A 6994-nucleotide genomic window follows, 5' to 3' on the forward strand; every position below is an offset into this window, starting at 1 on the left:
GCTGGTTGAGAGAATGCCAAGAGTGTGCAAAGCTGTCATCAAGGCAAAGGGTGACTATCTGAACAATCTCAAATATAAAACATATTTTCATTTGCTTAATACTTTTTTGGTTACTACATCATTCCAAATGTGTTATTTCATAGTTTTGATGTCTTCACGATTACTCTACCATGTAGAAAGTAGTAAGATAAAGAAACATCCCTTGAATGAGTAGGTGGTCTAAAACCTTTGACTGGTAGTGCACATGTAGGTAGAGTTATTAAAGTGACAATGCATTGCTAATAAACAGAGTGTTGCAGTAGTGTAAAGAGGGGTGGTGGCCATTTAGATGTTCAGGAGTCTTATGGCTTGTGGGGTAGAAGCTTTTTAGACGTCTCTTGGACCAGGACTTGGTGCTGCTTGCAGTGCGGTAGCAGAGAGAACCCTCTATGGCTAGGATGGCTGGTGCCTTTACAATTTTTAGGGCCTTCCTCTGACACTGCCTGATATAGAGGTCCTGGATGGCAGGAAGCTTGGCCTCAATTATGTATTGGGCCGTACTCCCTACCGTCTGTAGTGCCTTGTGGATGGAGGCCGAGTAGTTGCCATACCAGGCAGTGATGCAACCAGTTAGGATGCTCTCGATGGTGCAGCTGTGGAACCTTTTGTGGATCTGAGGACCCCTGTTAAAACTTTTCAGTCTGTTGAGGGGGGATAGGTATTGTCATGCTCTCTTCATGACTGTCTTGGTTGGTTTGTTGGTGATATGGATACCAAGGAACTTGAAGCTCTCAACCTGCTCCACTACAGCTCTGTCGATGAGAATGGGGGCGTGCTCGTTCCTCCTTTTCCTGTAGTCAACAATCACCTCCTTTGTATTGATCACCTTGAGGGAGAGATTGTTGTCCTAGCACCACATGGCCAGGTCTCTGACCTCCCTATAGGCTGTCTCGTCATTGTCGATGATCAGGCCTACCACTGTTGTGTCATCTGCAAACTTAATGATGGCGTTGGAATCGTGCCTGGCAATGTAGTCATGAGTGAACAGGGAGAACAGGAGGGGACTGAGTATGCACCCCTGAGGGGCCCCTGTGTTCAGGATCAGCATGGAGGATGTGTTGTTACCTATCCTTACCACCTGGGGGCGGCCCATCAGGAAGTCCAGGATCCAGTTGCAGAGGGAGGTGTTTAGTCCCAGGGTCCTTAGCTAAGTGATGAGCTTTGAGGGCACTATGGTGTTGAACGCTGAGCTGTAGTCAATGAATAGCATTCTCACATAGGTGTTCCTTTTGTCCAGGTGGGAAAAGGCGGTGTGGAGTGCAATAGAGATAGCATCATCTGTGGATCTGTTGGGGCAGTATGCAAATTGGAGTGAGTCTAGGGTTTCTGGGATAATGGTGTTGATGTGAGCCATAAACGTCCTGGTAATCCATCTGGCCCTGTGGCCTTGTGAATGTTGACCTGTTTAAAGGTCTTACTCACATCGACTACAGAGGGTGTGATCACAGTCATCCAGAACAGCTGATGCTCTCATGCATGTTTCAGCATTACTTGCCTCAAAGCTCATCTGGTAGGTTTGTGTCACTGGCTAGCTCACATTTGTGCTTGCCTTTGTAGTCTGTAATAGTTTGCAAGCCCGGTCACATCCGAAGATTGTCGGAGCCGGTGTAGTAAGATTCGATCTTAGTCCTGTATTGACACTTTGCCTGTTTGATGGTTCTTCGGAGCGCATAGCGGGATGTCTTATAAGCTTCCGGGTTAGAGTCCTGCTCATTGAAAGCGGCAGCTCTACTCTTTAGCTCAGTGCGGATGTTGCCTGTAATCCATGGCTTCTGGTTGAGATATGTATTGTGGGGACAATGTCATCAATGCACTTATTGATGAAACCAGTGACTGATGTGGTTTACTCCTCAATACCATCAGAAGAATCCCAGAACATATTCCAGTCTGTGCTCGCAAAACAGTCCTGTAGCTTAGCATCTGCTTCATCTGACCACTTTTTTTATTGACTGAGTCACTGGTGCTTCATGCTTTAGTTTTTGCTTGTAAACCAGGGAGGATAAGATTATGGTCAGATTTGCCAAATGGCGGGCGTGGGAGATCTTTGTACGCGTCTCTGTGTGTGGAGTAAAGATGGTCTAGAGTTTTTCCTCTCTGGTTACACATTTAACACACTGGTAGAAAGTTGCCTGCATTAAAGTCCCCGGCCACTCGAAGTGCTGCCTGTGGCTGAGCGTTTTCTGTTTGCTTATAGCCATATACAGCTCATTGAGTATGGTCTTAGTGCCAGCATCGGTCTGTGGTGGTAAATAGACAGCTACAAGGAATATAGATAACTATCTTGGTAGATAGTGTTTGTCTACAGTTTATCATGAGATACTCTACCTCAGGTGAGCAAACCTCAAGACTCCCTGAGATATCGTGCATCAGCTGTTGTTTACAAATATATTTAGACCGCCACCCATTTTCTTAGCAGAGGCTGCTGTTCTATCCTGACCATACAGAGTCACATGTATTTATTTTTCAAGCTGTAGCCCACAATATGTTACATAGAGCAGGTTTTTGAAGGACCAACGAATTTGGTCTGCTTTGAGTTTTTATTTTTGTCATGGAAAGTATATTGCAATACTGGTGTCATCACAGCCCTGTAAATAACATCCGCCCCATAGCACTCACATCTGTAGCCATGAAATGCTTTGAAATACTGGTCATGGCTCACATTAACCCATTCCAACAAATCCAAAGTTGACGCATTCTCTACCAGATCCTCAAAAAGTTCTACAACTGCTCCATTGAGAGCATCTTGACTGGGTACCGATTCACCAAGTCTGGAACCAAAAGAACCCTGAACAGCTTCTTCCCCAAAGCCATAAGACTGCGACATAGTTAGTTAAATAGTTAACTGGATGATCTGCATTGGCCCTTTTTGCACTAACAATTTTTTTATGAAGCATGTGACAAATAAAATTTGATTTGAAGCATAATGAAGAGTCGCAGCTAAAGCTATGCAGTCACAAGTGGTCAGCTTATTACAATTTTACAAAATGTTCCACAAGAGGGAGTAAAGGTTGGAGGTCGTTTAGACATAATAGATTTACCTCATCTTATGGATACCCAAGAAGCAGTATATGGATCCAGAGTCAATCCTAGATTTTAGGATATCTTTAGTTTACTGGTGGCATTGTTGGGTGCAAAACAATGGGGAAGTAGGACCCCTGTGTAGCATGATCCAAATAACAGGCATACGTTAGAAAACCACAGATTCTGTCTCCCTCAAAAGTGAAATATGGCCCAGTTAGATAGGCAAAGGAGGAGGAGATTTGAGCATTCTGGCAGTTTTATTTTTGTTACTGCAGGCATGCTGTTGTGGTTTTAGCCAAGCCCAGAGAGAATACATAGATCCCCCTACATACAGTACATCCCCTAGTGAAAGTGACAGCGAGGGCAGGGGAAGAGAATGTGAGTAAATTACTTCCATAATAGCCATAAGAAAGCTCCATTAGAGGGTATCTGAGGATGCTGGGGGGACTAATAAATGGTGTTGATCTCCATTGTCTATGACCATAATGAGCCCTGAATATTGGCTCAGTGAGAGCGCCGCCAGCCTTTTCTCTCCATAGACTTTCTAATGCAGACAAAGCTTTCTGACAGGGGACAGACGCCCACACTGTTTTTATATCGGGCCAGAACCCTGTCACTTGGGCTTTAGTTGTTCCCCTACCAACACATCCTTCATATAGCGTACAACACATGGACCTCTCCTCTCAGTCTGAAATGGATTTAACTGCAGTATAACAGGTCAATAATAGACAATCATCTATTATGTTAAATGGTGCATTGATATCCTAATGATTGATTGATGACACCAATTCCAATGTTGGAGTGAAACATCTGCAGCCAGTAACACATATTCCACAAAACACAACAGAAAGCCACAATATCTTGTAGAATGGTGCCGGAGGTGATGGCTGATATTTGACGTGCGCCGAGCCAACTGTGCTATTTTCGTAGTTTTTTTGCGTTGTTTGTAACTTCTTTTTTACATAATGTTTGTCGGGGAAATTTTATAGGAAGAAAGAGACTGTAGATTCTACCCACAACAGCTTTATTATTAGATTTGCAAAAATGAAGCCATCCTGCCATCCAGGACCTCTATACCAGATAGTGTCAGAGGTACCACTTACCACATGTTAAGCGGTACCGGCGCACCAAGTCGAGGTCCAAAAGACTTCTTAACAGCTTCTATCCCCAAGCCATAAGACTCCTGAATAGCTAATCAAATGGCTACCCAGACTATTTGCATTGCTCCCCCACCCTCTTTTATGCTGCTGCTGCTGCTCTGTTTATTATCTATGCATACATATACATATTACCTCAATTACCTTGACTAACCGGTGCACCCGCCCATTGACTGTCACCTGTGCTCCCTCTCCCGCCTCTAGGTCACCAGGCTGCTCGTTATGGCCCACACCTGTCACCATCGTTACGCGCATCTGTGCATAATGACACTCACCTGGACTCCATCACCTCCTTGATTACCTGCCCTTTGTATGTCACTCCCTTTGGTTTCTTCCCCAGTCGTCATTGCTTCTGTTCCATGTCGGTGCGCTGTTTGTGTTTCTTATTTTGTTAATTTATTTATTTATTAAAATGTATTCACTCCCTGAACTTGCTTCCCGACTCTCAGCGTACATCATTACATTGACTCTGTACCGGTACCCCCTGTATATAGCCTCACTATTGATATTTTACTACTGCTCTTTAATTATGGTGTTGCTTTTATTTTAATTGTATTTACTTAGCTATTCTTAAAACTGCACTGTTGGTTAAGGGCTTCTATGTAAGCATTTAACTGTTGTATTTGGCGCATGTGACAAATACAATTTGATTTGAAATTCCACAAATTACCTTTTCACAAGGTAAACCTGTTAATTGAAATGCATTCCAGATGACTACCTCATGAAGCTGGTTGAGAGAATGCCAAGATTGTGCAAAGCTGTCATCAAGGCAAAGGATGGCTACTTCGAAGAATCTCAAATATAAAATATGTTTAACACTTTTTTGGTTACTACATAATTCCATATGTGCTTTTTATAGTTTGATGTCTTCACTATTATTCTACAATGTAGAAATTAGTAGAAATTAAGAAAAATCCTGGAATGCGTAGGTAGGTGTGTCTTAAGTTTTGGCTGGTACTGCATATATTTTTTTTAAAGATTGAGGTTGCCATTTTGTTTTACCATCATCCAGAGAACAAGCAGCATTCTAAGTCTTGAGAGTCTGTGAGAAGTATAGCTCGCAAGTCAATAAGAGCTAATGTGGTTTGTGCGTTGAGAATATCCACTGGAGTGCTATCAAACTCTCATTCACAATCACATGGCATAGGCTTTGGCAGCAAAGTATCCCCAGGAATCAAACCCCTGACAGAGTTGATATCACAGGAGGCTGCTGAAGGGAGGACGGCTCATAATAATGTCTGGAATGGTAATAAACAAATGGAAAACATGTATTAGATGTGTTCGTTTCCATTCCAGCCATTACTTTGAGCCAGTCTTCCTCAATTAAGGTGCCACCGGCCACCTGTGGTTGATATATGCGTTTAAACATAGGTCCCCATTATGCAAAGGCTTTTGCACACCAATCTTTTCCTGGTGTGAAATTAGACACACTGTGCTGATAGCACACAGATCTGCAAGGGGGCAATCAGTTGTTTCAAACTGCACTCCAGTGACTTAATGTTTCACTGTGTGTGTCTTGTTCACTTTTCAACTCATTTATTTATAAGCAACAATTCACAAATCACAACCCAAAAAGCATTTACCAACTGTGATGTCTTTTCGGAATCTTTAAAAAGTAGTTCACTACGTAGGGAATAGGGTGCCATTTTAGATGTACCCATTGCCCTAGGGTTATCTTCTCCATTGTAGAGCCCTTGCCTGCTTAATTTGTGTGCTCATTAGCGACAAGAGCACAGTAAATCATTTTCTATACATCTTTCAGAGTCCAGTCACCTTTTCTTTGGGTGACTAGAAAGGACGTGGCCATCCGAGAGTAGTGGACATGATGAACATTGGACATCTGCTGTTAGGACCCTTGGAGCCTCATCTTAAACCTCAACTCGCAGTTATAAAGATTCAAATAACCTCAAATGTTTCATGATTTTGTGATTATTATAAGCATGGTCATCGTCAAGTTCAAGTTATCAGTATTGACTACCAGTTGGTGAGGATGTGTTGTAGAAAGACGAGGATTTTAGCTTATAACCAAAATGGTCCTATCATGTGATTATACCTTTTACTGTCATTGCACCATCACCTAAATAGATATGTATTGTAATATATAATTTGGCTTATTCACAACAGCAAACATATCTTTAAGAATGACAGGCAGAGGTACTCCATTGCTAAGTGCATAACACCATCTAGTGGTTACAAAGAGTTCAAGTCTTGGACCAGCATCAATAAAAATGGCGCATTAGAGTATCACACTGCTTCTGAGCAATGATATTGTGCATTTCATTGTAATGGATATTGTTTGATGTTGACCATGAGGTCCAGGGAATTATCAGAGGTATATGATCTTTAGATGCTACCAATCAGGAGAGGAAACTTGACTCAACATGACTAGGATCAGCTACCCCTCCCCCAATCCTAACCTTAAGCATACGTAGGGGAAATTCTAAACTGACCCAAGGTCAGCATCTAGGGGCAATTTCACCTTACTTCAAAAGTTACTAGAGTAGGGGTTGGCAACTTTGTTCCTGGAGTGCAGCAGGCAATGAACTAAAAGAAGTCAATTTTCTGTAAAAAAAAATGTAATTGATCTGATCAGTACACAGGTTCAATTGGAACCTGGGAGGGAGAACCTGCAAGTCTTCAGATGTAAAATCTTAGTCACAAAAATGTTCTGCCGCAGTCTCAATAATGTCCAGTTTCTGAGACTTCTTTAAGACTTGTACAGTTTATCACGTACAAGACGTACAGTTTACCACGGTGGCATCGAACGCCAAAAAATC

This window comes from Oncorhynchus masou, chromosome 25, assembly GCF_036934945.1.
Source record: "Oncorhynchus masou masou isolate Uvic2021 chromosome 25, UVic_Omas_1.1, whole genome shotgun sequence".
Taxonomy (NCBI): domain Eukaryota; kingdom Metazoa; phylum Chordata; class Actinopteri; order Salmoniformes; family Salmonidae; genus Oncorhynchus; species Oncorhynchus masou.